Consider the following 13,004-nt stretch of genomic DNA (forward strand, 5'->3'; position numbering starts at 1 on the left):
TTAGATACATTAGGTTAGATATTTTTAATTTCATTCGTCTGTCTATTTTGGATTTTTTTTTTAGAATTTTAATTTAATTATCAATAATTATTAGGTGGATGGTAGAGATTTAGATTTCATGGAATATTCTAGAATATTCATATCATATACACAAATGAAAGGTTGATATTTATCATGAAAGTAGTTATGACCTTTTTCTCCTTTCAATTAAATTGATTAAATTAAAAAAATGTCATATGAGCAAGTGTGAAATGAAGTGACTTATGAGTTTTTTGGCATGTGGTATTGATAAGGCATGGTATTAGCCCATGATATTGTAACAAATCCTATTTAGAGATTTCGAAGCTCCATAGTAAAGTGGGGGTAAATATCCATAGTTAAGTTCCATGTATTTTAAAATTTATATTTGTGTAACTTATATATTAATTATTTTTCTAACTAATAATAATAAAAATAATTTAAAATAAAGTTAATGTAGTTAGTTAATATGATTTTTTAATCTTAACAATGTGACATGTTTTACCACAAAATATAGTAGGCCTTAAAGAGGGAAGCTTAAAATAAATGAGCTACACAAAGTACTAACAATGGGGTAGAAGCCTAGTGTCACCTTAGTCAAAAACCCCTTGTATTTATGGAATTTCACAGATAAGATCAGTCTTAGTAGGATGGAGACCACATAAAATAGATATGCAAGTTATAAAGCACAGAAAACTCCTGCTAGAGCTCTTTCAAGAGAGAGACTCAATTATTGTTTAAGGCTCAAGACCTAGTGTTTTGAATTTTTTTTATGGTTATAGGTATTAATAAAATCAAAACCCAAGGGAAGGGGTTTCTTAGAAGTATATTCAACTAATCTAAGGCTCATGAAACTCTTAAGAAATTCCTCAATTCGAGGAGAAAAGAGACTAGGGTTTCCCTCTTGGAGAAACACCTGGGGAAAGAGATTTTATGGATAAAATTTGAGTGGATTCCTAACAATCTTGGAGGTTAGGTAGCCTAGACCCTAATCTTGATATTTAGGCTATCAAATCACCAAAACTCCTCATCCCCAAAATTTTGCGGTAAGCCCTATATTTTTGACCTAGCCTTAAAATGATCGATTTTAAGGAGATAAAATTATGGAGAAAATCTAGGATTGATCACCAATGGCTTGGAAAAGTTCCCTTTACCTTAGGCATATGGATTGAAGGATGTGATAGATAAGCCAAATTTGTTGCTAAGAGGATGAAATTTGATTCCCTAGGATTCAAAATTCCAGCATTTTCCCATTCAATGATAAATGGAGGTCAATGGAGAGTTATAAGGATTCCTGTACTAGGAAAATTCGTTACATGTTATAAAATTAGTAGCATATGAAATTATCAACTACATAGCCTTTAAATTTATTTTCAATAAATTAGGCCACCAGGAGAAATTCCATAAATTAAACAAAATTAAAATGATAACCTTAAACAATAGACACTTGCAAGATAACATGTAGTATTTCTATCCATTAACCAAAGAAATAGCTCCAAAGACAATCCAAAATTACTTCCAAACATCATAATTAATTCCAACAATCTCCAACAGATAAGAAGGAACAAGTGTGATATTCTCTCAAGAGCTCAAATTGTCCAAGAGATGATATTGGGAGACTCAACTTAGGTCTCTCTTATTTATACATGTATTATGAGGTAAAATTTAGCCTAAAATCCCTTCTTAGTTGTAAAATGATGAGAGAAATTAATTGACATTACAAGCCAACCTCATCACCAATGTAAAATCATGAGAATTAACCCTCAAGCGCGATAATATGTTGATGTAATTAATGCATAAGCCCTTTTAGGGAAAGCATTGGGGTGATCCAGTTCCACATTGAGTGTAGAGGAACATAAATCATGATCTAAGTGAGGTCCCCTTAATCTCCATGTAGATCATCATGTGGACCCCAATTTTCTGGTTATGGAAGAAAATGGGTCTCATGGGTCTCTTGGTGATAGAATAGGATGGTTATGCTCCAACATTGAGAGCTTAGAGAATGGTGCTATCCCTCCCATGTATCAAAGAGTGAGACAAACCCCAATTGGGCCTCAGATCGACTGCCAAAATCTATACATACTACTAAGCCAGTAGGGGGCACATTGGTCCATGTGAATCATCTCCGGAATAATGTGGGGGAAAGCATATATTTTTGGGGTGTTGTAGGTTCCCATGGAATGGAGTGATTCTCTGCAAGTGATAGGAGTCCCATGGCTCTCAATGCTTCACTTGTAAGGTGTCATAATTCTCCTCTAATGGATATGGGCCCCCATTAAGTTTCTAAGAACATGATTAAAACCATCTACCAATCACACACAATGTCGAGTGTTGCATCTTCCACATTAGGTACAATTTACCATTAGTGCATCTAAGTGAACCAATCTTGTTAATCAAGGGAAAATTGGCATTCATGTGGAACTTATCTTGTAAATTTGGGGTTTTGATCAAGTAATAGCGCTACCTCCATAGGTAGGAGTGGATAATACACAACCCTATTATTTTTTCCTAGCCCCTAAGGGTAAATACATGTCCCTAGTACATCTTTCAATTAATTGGTGGCATATGAATAATTATTGAATGGAGGGGAATAAGGGCGTCTCAGAGCCAAATCTCATGGGCTAATGGGTAGCAATAATGAGGAAGTCCACATATTGGTTATATAGATGTTAGGAGGGAGAGATACTGGTTACGAGTTACCCTAGCCTTTGTTTGTTGGCCCCTCTTTATTTTCCTTTTAATTTTTATAGATTTTCCGTTATATTACTACTTGAAGCTCTAGGAAATGAGAGCATGAAATGTATGATATATTGCAGTTATTACCCCATTAAATGTGGGGAAGTTCATCACCTACCAAGGGTCGAGATGTTCATGGGTTCCTTTAATGATGTAATGGGGAAATCAATGGCCCTAAGAACCAGGGTGATGGCTATAATGATAAGGGGAAGAGCTCATGCTTGGATTTTTCCCATGTTATATTATTAATGTCCCAACCATCTTTTCCATTATATGATTTTATTTTTCTTTTGTTTCTTTCTTCTGGCCATGATATTATCTTAATGTTCTTTTAGCTACAACAACCTTTGACAAAATATTTCTAGTCCCAACCTAGATATGTGGAGAAGGGGAAGGTTGTGCTAGTGTCTTGTGGACCTCAGGGAAATAATGAATAGGGATCATAATGTGTGTATGGAAGTGATAAATATGGAATGGGAAAATGGGACTATGCTATGAAAATTGGGATTTCCCAAGTAGTGCCCTTCCTTTTTCCAAGTAACTAAATAGACCATGCCAAAATTCCCAAATGAAAACAAGCAAAAACCCCTGATTTCACAATGAAAAACATACCTTTTGGATTATATTTCCTACCATATAACATGTTCTCTTGCAAAATGGGTGAGGAAACATACAACTGATGTAGGTGGCAGAGTTAAAGTGGCACATCACATTGGATACTCAATGGTTGTCAAGCGATACAAGTTGTTGAACGAAGGTGATTAGAAGAAATTCTCTCCTAGAGGTACACACATTTGGTGGGTAACATATGGCTCCATTTGGGACACAATATCACCATAGAACACATGAGCCATGTACTCAATTGGGGATGTCATGAGAAATCTAGCACTCTCTTGGGATGTAAACCTGTATCACATCAAAATACAATTATTGGAAGCACATGCACTGGGCATACTTGTATATCCCATGATTTTCATGAATTAATAAATCCATACAAAAAAATAAATCTATTCGAAATGTAATTATAATATACCATGTAATCTACTCTAGCATGAGAACATAATATGATGTTGTTGGATATGAAAACATAAAATGCAATGCACCTACACTACCATTCATGTTAACACATTATGCATGAGATAAATATATTCATACAACCAATGCAACCAACGTATTATTAAATCAATATGACATCTCTTGTTCCCACAAGTTCTTGTGAGATAAGGCATCAAAATATCACATCCTCCTTCGCAAAATTAACTCAATGAAAAACATGTGTGGGAGGCAGGAAAACAAGAAACCCAAGTGTAATGAAGAAGAATCATGGACGAGGAAGAAAAATATGAATTTTACCATTGGATCCTCTATTTTTTTTTTGTAAACTGCGGTAATTCTATTATCTACAAGCAAGTAATAAAAGTACAAAACTCAGGAGCCTCAATCTGCCCCTTAGGGAAACCAGATCTGTTGGCTCTTGTAATCCAACACTCAATACTATTTTCAGTCTGGACATTGTCTAGTAACAGTACCATAAAAAACCCTTTTTCCCCAAAATTTTCCCACCCATCTATATTTTCCTCAGTTCTAGTTGATACCCTCCAAGAACTATTGTCTCTTTGGCTTTTCATATCTAATTCCTTCATAAACAAAAATGACAAACAAAAAAGGGGCAACACCGTAACCTGGCCGATCAATTTGCTGCATATTCTTTGCCAGAGTTGCTGACGCTGTCGTTCCGCATCGCCTTCAGCATGTCTTTGATCTCCATGAGGTGTACATTCTGCTGCCTTACCAGTTCCTCAACATTTGTTGTCTCCTGTTTAGCTGCTGCAGTTTCCTGCGCCATCTCCACCATCTCGGCCGCCACTTGTTCCATGGCCTTGGCCAGGAGATGCTTCAGCACCCAGTAGGTGTGAAGAGCATGGCGGTACAGGGTAAGTCTCCCCCGCGTGTTCCCAGGGTCTGGTAACTGCGAGGACCAATCATCCATTTCCGGGTCCGAGGGCTCCTCTAAAACCTTTTCCTCCATGACTTCAATAATATTCCGAATGTTTGGGTTGGAATCCAAGTTATATGCTTGTTCTGCTTCATTCAGAGCCGAATTGAGAGTGCGGTGCCTACGTTTCCGCCTTGTCTGCATCCTGATACCTTCCGCATTGTCTGTGGGTTGGCGAGGCCTCCCTCTTCCCCTGTTCCCCTGCCGCTTGTGACCTTCTTTCTCCCTGCCTTGCTTTGGGTCTCGGCTGCTCTGCCCCTTTTCGAAACATTTTCCTCTGATTTCCTCGCACTGGCTGAATTCCATTTCCTCCGAACTCTCAATTTCAATTTTGACATTTCCCTGTTCCAAATTACGATCCTCCGCTGGCTCCTTCTCATTTAGTCCTACATTGCCTCGGCTCTCACCCATGCTTGCACGTCTTAGTCTCTGGTTCCTAGTTCTTTGCCAAGTTGGCTCTTCCCGACCACCCTTTCTATTACCTGTCATCCTTCCTCTGCTCCCTCTAATAACCTTCTCGGCGCCTTTAATCTGATGATGTGAATTTGCCCCACTTCTCTTGTCACGTCTCCTCCGTATGATATTTTTGATTTTGAGAATCGGTTTTTGTTTTGGGCCTCGTCCCTGCCTTACTGTTAAATCATTAATTGCTGATGTCAGTGTATTTAGATCGCCGACCTTCTGTCCTCTCCTAATTGCCGCCGGTTCTTGCCTCAATCTCTTGTTCCCGCTCCACTCCTGAATATAGTTAACCTTGTACTGCATCATTATTGTCATTACTAATAAGCTGTTTGAGACCATCCCATTTCGCCAGCTCAGCCTGATTGTTCCAACTGTCGTCAATACGATCTAAGGGCTCTTTGCTACCCCAGTTCGCTAAGCAATCTGCGGGTTTATTGCCCTCTCTTCTTACATGCGACGTAATTTTATAGTCGACTTCTTTCAACAGTTCCTCTATATCTCGAACTAGGCTTGCATTTCTCCAACTTGTGACAACCTTTTCCCATTTCTTCCCCTGGATTAGTTTTCTTATTGTATCCACTACTAGGGTTGAATCCCCCTCAATTTCTAACTTCCTATATCTGATTCTTCTCGCAATTTTTATCCCCTGATAGATAGCCATGAATTCTCCCTCGTTGTTGGTCATTGTGCCTCCATATTCTGCATATATCCACTCTGTTCCCCCCTGTCTATTCCTGAAGATTCCGCCAAAACCCGCTGGTCTTGGGTTCCCTTTAGCAGCACCATCAAAATTGAGTTTCATAAATCCCTCAGGAGGTTTTTGATATACTGCATGGCTTTGAATTGCCATAGATTGTTGTTGTTTTTTTGTTTACTGATAAATCATCCCCTGATCTAGCTTCAGCTTCTTTAAAATCTCAGTCTCAGCCTCAGAGGTTTTCCAATCCTCCTCTGCCCAATTGTCCGCTAAGATTGATTCTCTGACTTGATTTAAAGTCCTCTTCCATACGTCCTCCGGGTCAGAAGATTTCCCTTTAAAAATACGGCTATTCCGCTCCTTCCACAAATTCCAGACATTAAAGCCTGTTGTCATACTCCATGCTCTTCCAACTATTTTACTTTGAAACTTTCCTTCCCCCCAGTCGACAAGGGTTTGAACTATGTCGTGCTGGTTCCTTTCAGAGGATGAGAATAAATTTCTCGTTTTTTCCCATTGGAGTTGGGCCACCTGACATCCATTGAGGATATGTTCCTGATCTTCTTCCCCCGAATTACATAGACAGCACCTTGAAGGGCCTGAGAATCCTCTTTTTTGTATTCTATCCCAGGTTAAAATTCGCCTTCTGCCTACCAACCATACAAACATTTTTATCTTGGGCCACCATTTTGTTTTCCATATCTTTTTCCATTTTTGATCTTCTTCCCCCTGATCTGGCTGCGTTTGGACTTTGTAGGCTTCCTTTATAGTAAATATTCCTTTTGTTTCTTTGCCCCATCGAAGAATGTCTCTGCCTTCTCTCTTTTTTATCTTTCTGGAATCTATTTCCTTTCTAAAGATGGTTTTATGTTCTTCTGTAGCGTTCCTTTTCCATTCCTCCAGAGGTTTCCAGTTTCACCATTCCCCATCTATTTGTTCTACATTCCAGTAATCTTTAACTGTAATGAGGTTTCTCTCCATACCTGCTCTGTACATTTCCTGCATTTCTTGTTCATTTATCATCTTTTCCCTCTGCTGCCACGCTTCATCCCAAAATTTCGCAATCTGACCTCCTCTGATCTCCCAGAATATGTGCTTATCAATTAAATCCCTATTTTGAATGGTTAGATTCCATATATCAGATCCTCGGGGCATCTCTTTCTCCCTAAGGATTTCTTCCGGGGTGAGAGGCATATGATATTTTGTTGTCCAAATTTCTTTCCAGAGGTCTGGCCCCCCTTGAATCCATCTCCATCTTAGTTTGGCAGCGAGCACCTGATTTAAGGTCCATGGGTCTCTGAGGCCTAAACCACCTTTCTCCTTCGTACAAGTGAGACTACTCCAAGAGCAAAGGGCCCACTTCTTTTGCTGTTTCGGACCCCCCCACAGGAATTTTCTATAAATCTCCACTAATTTATTACATATTCCTTTAGGAGCAGCCATAAGAGATAAGGGATATATCGGGATTGCTTGGATAGTAGCTTTTAACAGCACTACCCTTGCAGCCAAATTCAGAGCACGAAAAGTCCAGTTGTCCAGCCTTTTTGTGATCTTCTCCAGGATATTCCTCCAATTTCCTAATTTGCGGGAGGATGAGTCTAACATTGTTCCTAAGTATTTGGTAGGGAGATCCCCTTTCCGGTAACCCAGTACCCTAGTTAGATGATTTTTAATGGGCTCCACAGTATTGAAGAAAAAGTTTCTGGATTTCTCATTATTAACCTCCATCCCTGCTCCCTCCATAAATATCTCCAGAATTTTCCTTATCCTTTTCACTTCTTTCAGAGTTTCTCTGTAGTATATCATAATGTCATCAATGAATTGTTGATGTGTAACTGTTGTTTGATTTCCCCATAATCTGAGGCCTTGTATTTTCCTTTCTCTTAATTCTTTTTTAAAATATCTACCTAAGCCTTCTGCTGCAATTATAAAGAGGAAGGGGGAGAGGGGGTCCCCTTGTCGGAGTCCTCTAGTTGCATTGAAAGTTGAAGATGGAGCCCCATTCAACAGAATAGAGAAGTTCGGGGTAGAGATCATACTCAGGACCCAATTCACCCACCGATCACAGAATCCAAAAGCTTTAAGGACCGTTTCTAAATATTTCCAGCTAAGCCTATCATAAGCTTTTGAGAGGTCTAGTTTGATTAACATGCCTCTCTCTTTTTTCGTTTTCAAAGTATGAATTACTTCCTGAGCGACAACTAATCCGTCCAAGATCTGCCTCCCTTCAACAAAACCGGTTTGCTCTGGGGAAATAATGCTTGGAAGGATCGATTTCAATCTCTGAGCTACAACTGAAGCCACTATTTTGTAGATGACGTTACATAGGGCTATGGGTCGAAAGCCTTCAGCTTGATCAGCTTGATTTGTTTTAGGAATAAGGGTCAGCAGGGTTGAGTTTATTCCAGGCCAAATTCTTTGATTTATTCTGGCCTCCTCTACAACTTCTAACACTTCTTCCGCTAGAAAATGCCACCCAGCTTGAAAAAATTCAACTGTGTACCCATCCGGTCCAGGAGCTTTGTTCCTTTTCATATTTCTGACTATATCTTCCACCTCTTCCATCGTAATTTTTCTCATTAGGGCCAAGTTTTGGTCTCTTGTTACCATATTCGGTATTTCTCGACTTATCTTAGATATTGCCTCTAATCTATCTGTTTGTGGTTCTCTCAGAATATTCTTGAAATGATTTACCAGCTCTTTTTCTATTTCTTCATGTTGTAGAATTCTGTGACCCTCTTGATTTTTTATTGAGAAGATTCTGTTCCTTTGTCTATGTTGGACCATCGCTCTATGGAAGAACTTGGTATTCCTCTCTCCCTCCCTGAGCCATTGCACCCTTGATTTCTGCTTCCATAAAATCTCTTCTTGTTTTCTTCTTTCTTCAAGCTGATTTAGTATGATTCCTTCTTCTTTTGTTCTCTCCTCTTGTATGCCTTCTAGGATGTCTAGTTGCTGTAGCTCTTCCCTTTTTTTTTCTAACCTGTTCTTTTCTTCCATGATATTACCAAATTCTTCTTTATTCCACTTCTTTAGCTTATTTTTCATTTGCTTCAGTTTGAGCTGGAAAGTATGCATCTTGTTCTTTCCTCTTAGATCGCTCGCCTTCCACCAACCCTCTAATTTTTCCATCAGACCTTCATTTCTTAGCCAAAAGGCTTCGAATCTGAAAGGCTTATTTGCAGGTCTTTGCTTCAGGTTTATTTCTAGTTTAATCGGCCAATGGTCTGATCCTGCTACCGGGAGAATAGTTTCTTCGATGAAAACATCCTTCATCATTATTTGTTCTGAGATTAAGAATCTATCTAAGCGGGAGGCAATTTGATTAGTTCCACCCCTTCGGTTATTCCAAGTATGCATTCCATTAATGGTTTGGATATCAATCAGCTTTTGTTCTCTTATCATATCTCCAAACTACTCTACTTCCTTGTCCATTCTCCTGACTCCTCCTCTTTTTTCCCCTGGGCCTTTGATAAGATTGAAATCCCCTCCTATGATCCATTGTTTTCCTGGGATTAGGCATCGAAGAGCTTTCAAATTTTGCAAAAAGTTTTCCTTCTCATTTTGGATATGCGGTCCATATACACCTGTTATAAAAACCTCCTCCATCGTCCCTACAATGCTTGCTTTTCCTGTTAGGATTCGGGGGAAGCTCATCCAATTACTGAATTGAACTTTCTCTGGATTCCAAAGAATGACCAGACCGCCTGCGCTCTCGGTTGCATCTTGTCCCATTATTTCATATCTACTCTTATTTCTATTTAAAATTTCCTGCATTTTCTCGGTACTTATTTTGGTCTCTTGTAAAATCATTATACTTGGCTTTTCTTTTTTCATTCTCTCATTCAGATATCTTTATTTTCCTCTGCTGTTGAGGCCTCTTATGTTCCAGGTTGTAATTATCATCTTAACAGTTTTGGGGGGGATTGGAATACCTCAGAGAGAGGTATCACTCTTCCAGAGCTGACCAGCATTTCTCCCACATCTTGTATCACTTCATTCAATGTTCTTCTTCCTTGTTTTTTCCCCGCCTTGCCAGAACTGCTCACTCCTATGTTCTGTGTTTCCTGTTTTTCCGAGTTTTGGTTTTCCTTATCTCCTGTTTTTCCTTTTTTTTCTTTATACCTTTGGAAAGCGTCCTTGTACCTCTGTTTTTGTTCCTCTGGTATGAATCTTTCGTCTAACCTTTTCCATTCTTGTAAGAGTTTTGCCATCACATGTTCTTCTTCTTCTTCTTTTGATTTTTTAGGATCTATCTCCATTTCACCTAACTCCTCCTGAGTTTCTTCTTCGGATTCTGCCCTCTGATCCGTATTCGTTTTCTCTGTTTCTTTGTCAGCGTGTTCCTCTGCTACCTCCATTTCTTCTGTCTCTTCTTCTTCACTTGCTTCGGTTTCCTGACCCTCTTCCTGTAGTACTTGAAACTTGTTTGGGGATTCTGTTTTCTGGGTTTCTTTCTGTGTCCTCCTCTGTCCTTGATTATTCCCTCTTCTTCTCCTTCGTTGAACTTCTTGGAAATTCTCTTCGACCTTCTCTGTTTGCCTTGCTCCATATCTTCTTTCATTTTCTGCATCTCTTTCCTTTTCTGCTAGCGTAATGGGGCATTCCCTGAGTAGGTGGCCATACTCGTGGCATCTTCTACAGCGGAATGGAATGTGTTCATAGTCTAGAGTCTGATTCCATAACTCATCATGATACTCTAGTTCTATGGAGTCTGGAAGGGGTTCAGTAATATTCATGTACGCACATATTCTAGCATATGTGGTGTATTTTCCTCTCTTGGTTGATTCAGCCACTTTCACAAAGGAGCCAATTGAATTTCCAATTGCTTTGAGGATCTCTGGGTCCCAGAATTCTGAAGGTAGGCCAAAAAGCCTGATCCAAACCGGGACAGCTAGTAGTTTTTCTTTGTCTGGATTGTAGCACTCTACCCAGTCTCTCATGAACAGTCCTGCATTGTTCATGAAATAGGGTTGTTCCTCAAAGATTCTGTTCTTATCTTCTAAATTTGAGAATATGACAGTGAAAAACCCCTTCGCCCCCAGCTTGACTTCTACATGTCCTTTTGGTTTCCATTTCTGTTGGATCCATCTCATGAGATTTTTCTCATTTGGCCAATAACCTATGAACTTACAGATCAGAGCATAATCTCTCATGTAACTTCTATAATTTTCTAATCTATTAGGCGGGATTACAAACCTGGGTTTGTTCGTCGCCCTTGGGAGACATTTGCTTGGTATGCCCGATCTCCTTTGTGCTCCAGCAGCTGAAGTTTCTCCCTCATTCTTCCACTCTTCCTCGTTCTGTCTTTCCTTTCTAGCTTTTCCTGTTATTACCTCTTTGTAGGAGGGGATCTCTCCCCTCCCATGCTCCGTTCCCATTATATCCGGTCAGAGCCTGCGTCCGATGGTTATCTATCTGTTCTCCTCCAGTGAAAGCAGGTTTGCAGAGGTCAACCCTCTGGGCTTGTCCTCCTGCACCGCACCAGACCCTCCCTTCCCTGCACTCTTCTGCGTCTTGACAGGGTCCTAGCCTGCACTTCCGCCGGTGTGCATCAGAAGCGACAGTGAAACCCTAGCTCAGATCCGTCCTCCACAACCTTAAACCCGCCATTGTATCCTCTCTTATTACAAAAAAAAATGGCGAACTAAACAATCAAAATCATGAATTATTTATGATGAGAATCCTCAAGCATATCATTCTCATCATTGTCCTTAGAAACATGCTCAGAGATATATGATAAGGAAGATGAAGGACAGATAATATCATCATCATTGCCATATATTAGATCATTATCAAAATAATTACCAATATATCCTTTTCGTTCTTCTAAATGTAGGAATTCAGGATGTCAAAATGATATAGATACCAAGGGACCATTTCCTCAAGTCTCAAATAACAAAAAAAATAGGAGTCACCAGGTGAATTCAAAATTGTTTGAGAGACGGTTACTTCAGCCTACAAGCATTATCATTGAGTTTTAATGAAGAAAAAGGGGTTCATTCTTTGAATGGAGTCACATAATGATGGTTTATATTATCAATGGGGAAGAAGATAAATATTTCATCAAGGCAGAAACACTTCTTCCCTTGCAGTGACGCCAAAATTTTACCACAAAATCTAACAGGTCTTGGAGAGTGAAACCCTGCAAGACAAGAGCTAGGAAAAGTGCTAACAACAGTGTAGAGGCTCAATGCCACCTCAGTCAAAACCCCTTGATCTTTATGGACTTTCACTAATGGGAGGAAAAATGATAGGAAGGATATCACTTAAAATAGATATGTAAGGTATAAAGGACAAAGTGATATATCTAGAGCTCATTCAAGACAGAAACTAAATAATTATTCAACGCTTAAAAGAATAAAAAGTCTCTCAATGAAAAGCCCTAGAAGAGAAGGTTCAAGATCTAGGGCTTTGAGCTTTTTCAATGGTGATAGGTATTCACAGGGTCAAGGTTCAAGGTTCAATGGTTTCTTACAATGATATTTAACTAAGACAAGGCTCATGAAACCTCAAAAAAGTGCTCAAGTTGAGGGGAAAATAAACTAGGGTTTCCCTCTTAGAGAAACACTTAGGGCAAGATGTTATGGAGGAAACTTTAGTGGATTCCCACCAAACTTGGAGGTTAGTTTTCCTAGACTCTAAGAATTATTTTCAGTCTCTCAAATCACTAAAAATCCTCGCTAAAATTTTAATAAAAGCCCTATATTTTCTCCCTAGCCTTACCGATTTTAAGGAGATAAAGTTATGGAGAAAATTTAATATTGAACGCAAATGAATTGAACTACTGCCTTGTCCTTTAGGCATATGGAGTCAAGGATAAGATAGATAACCCAAATTTGTTTCTAAGGAGTATGAAATTTGGTGCCCTGGGTATAAACATTCCATCATTTACCCGTTCAATGATAAACAATGTTTGTTGGAGAGTTATAAGAATTCCTCTACTAGGAACATTCATTACATGTTATACAAGGAGTAAGATGTACAATTCTCAACTAGATAGATTTTAATATTTATTTTCAATAAAATTAGGGCATAATCAAACATAATCTAGAAGTAGCAATTCCATACATTAGATAAACTCAAAATGATAAT

Source organism: Pinus tabuliformis, chromosome 7 (assembly GCF_031772625.1).
Source record: "Pinus tabuliformis cultivar Carrire ecotype Pingquan chromosome 7, CPIR1, whole genome shotgun sequence".
Classification (NCBI taxonomy): domain Eukaryota; kingdom Viridiplantae; phylum Streptophyta; class Pinopsida; order Pinales; family Pinaceae; genus Pinus; species Pinus tabuliformis.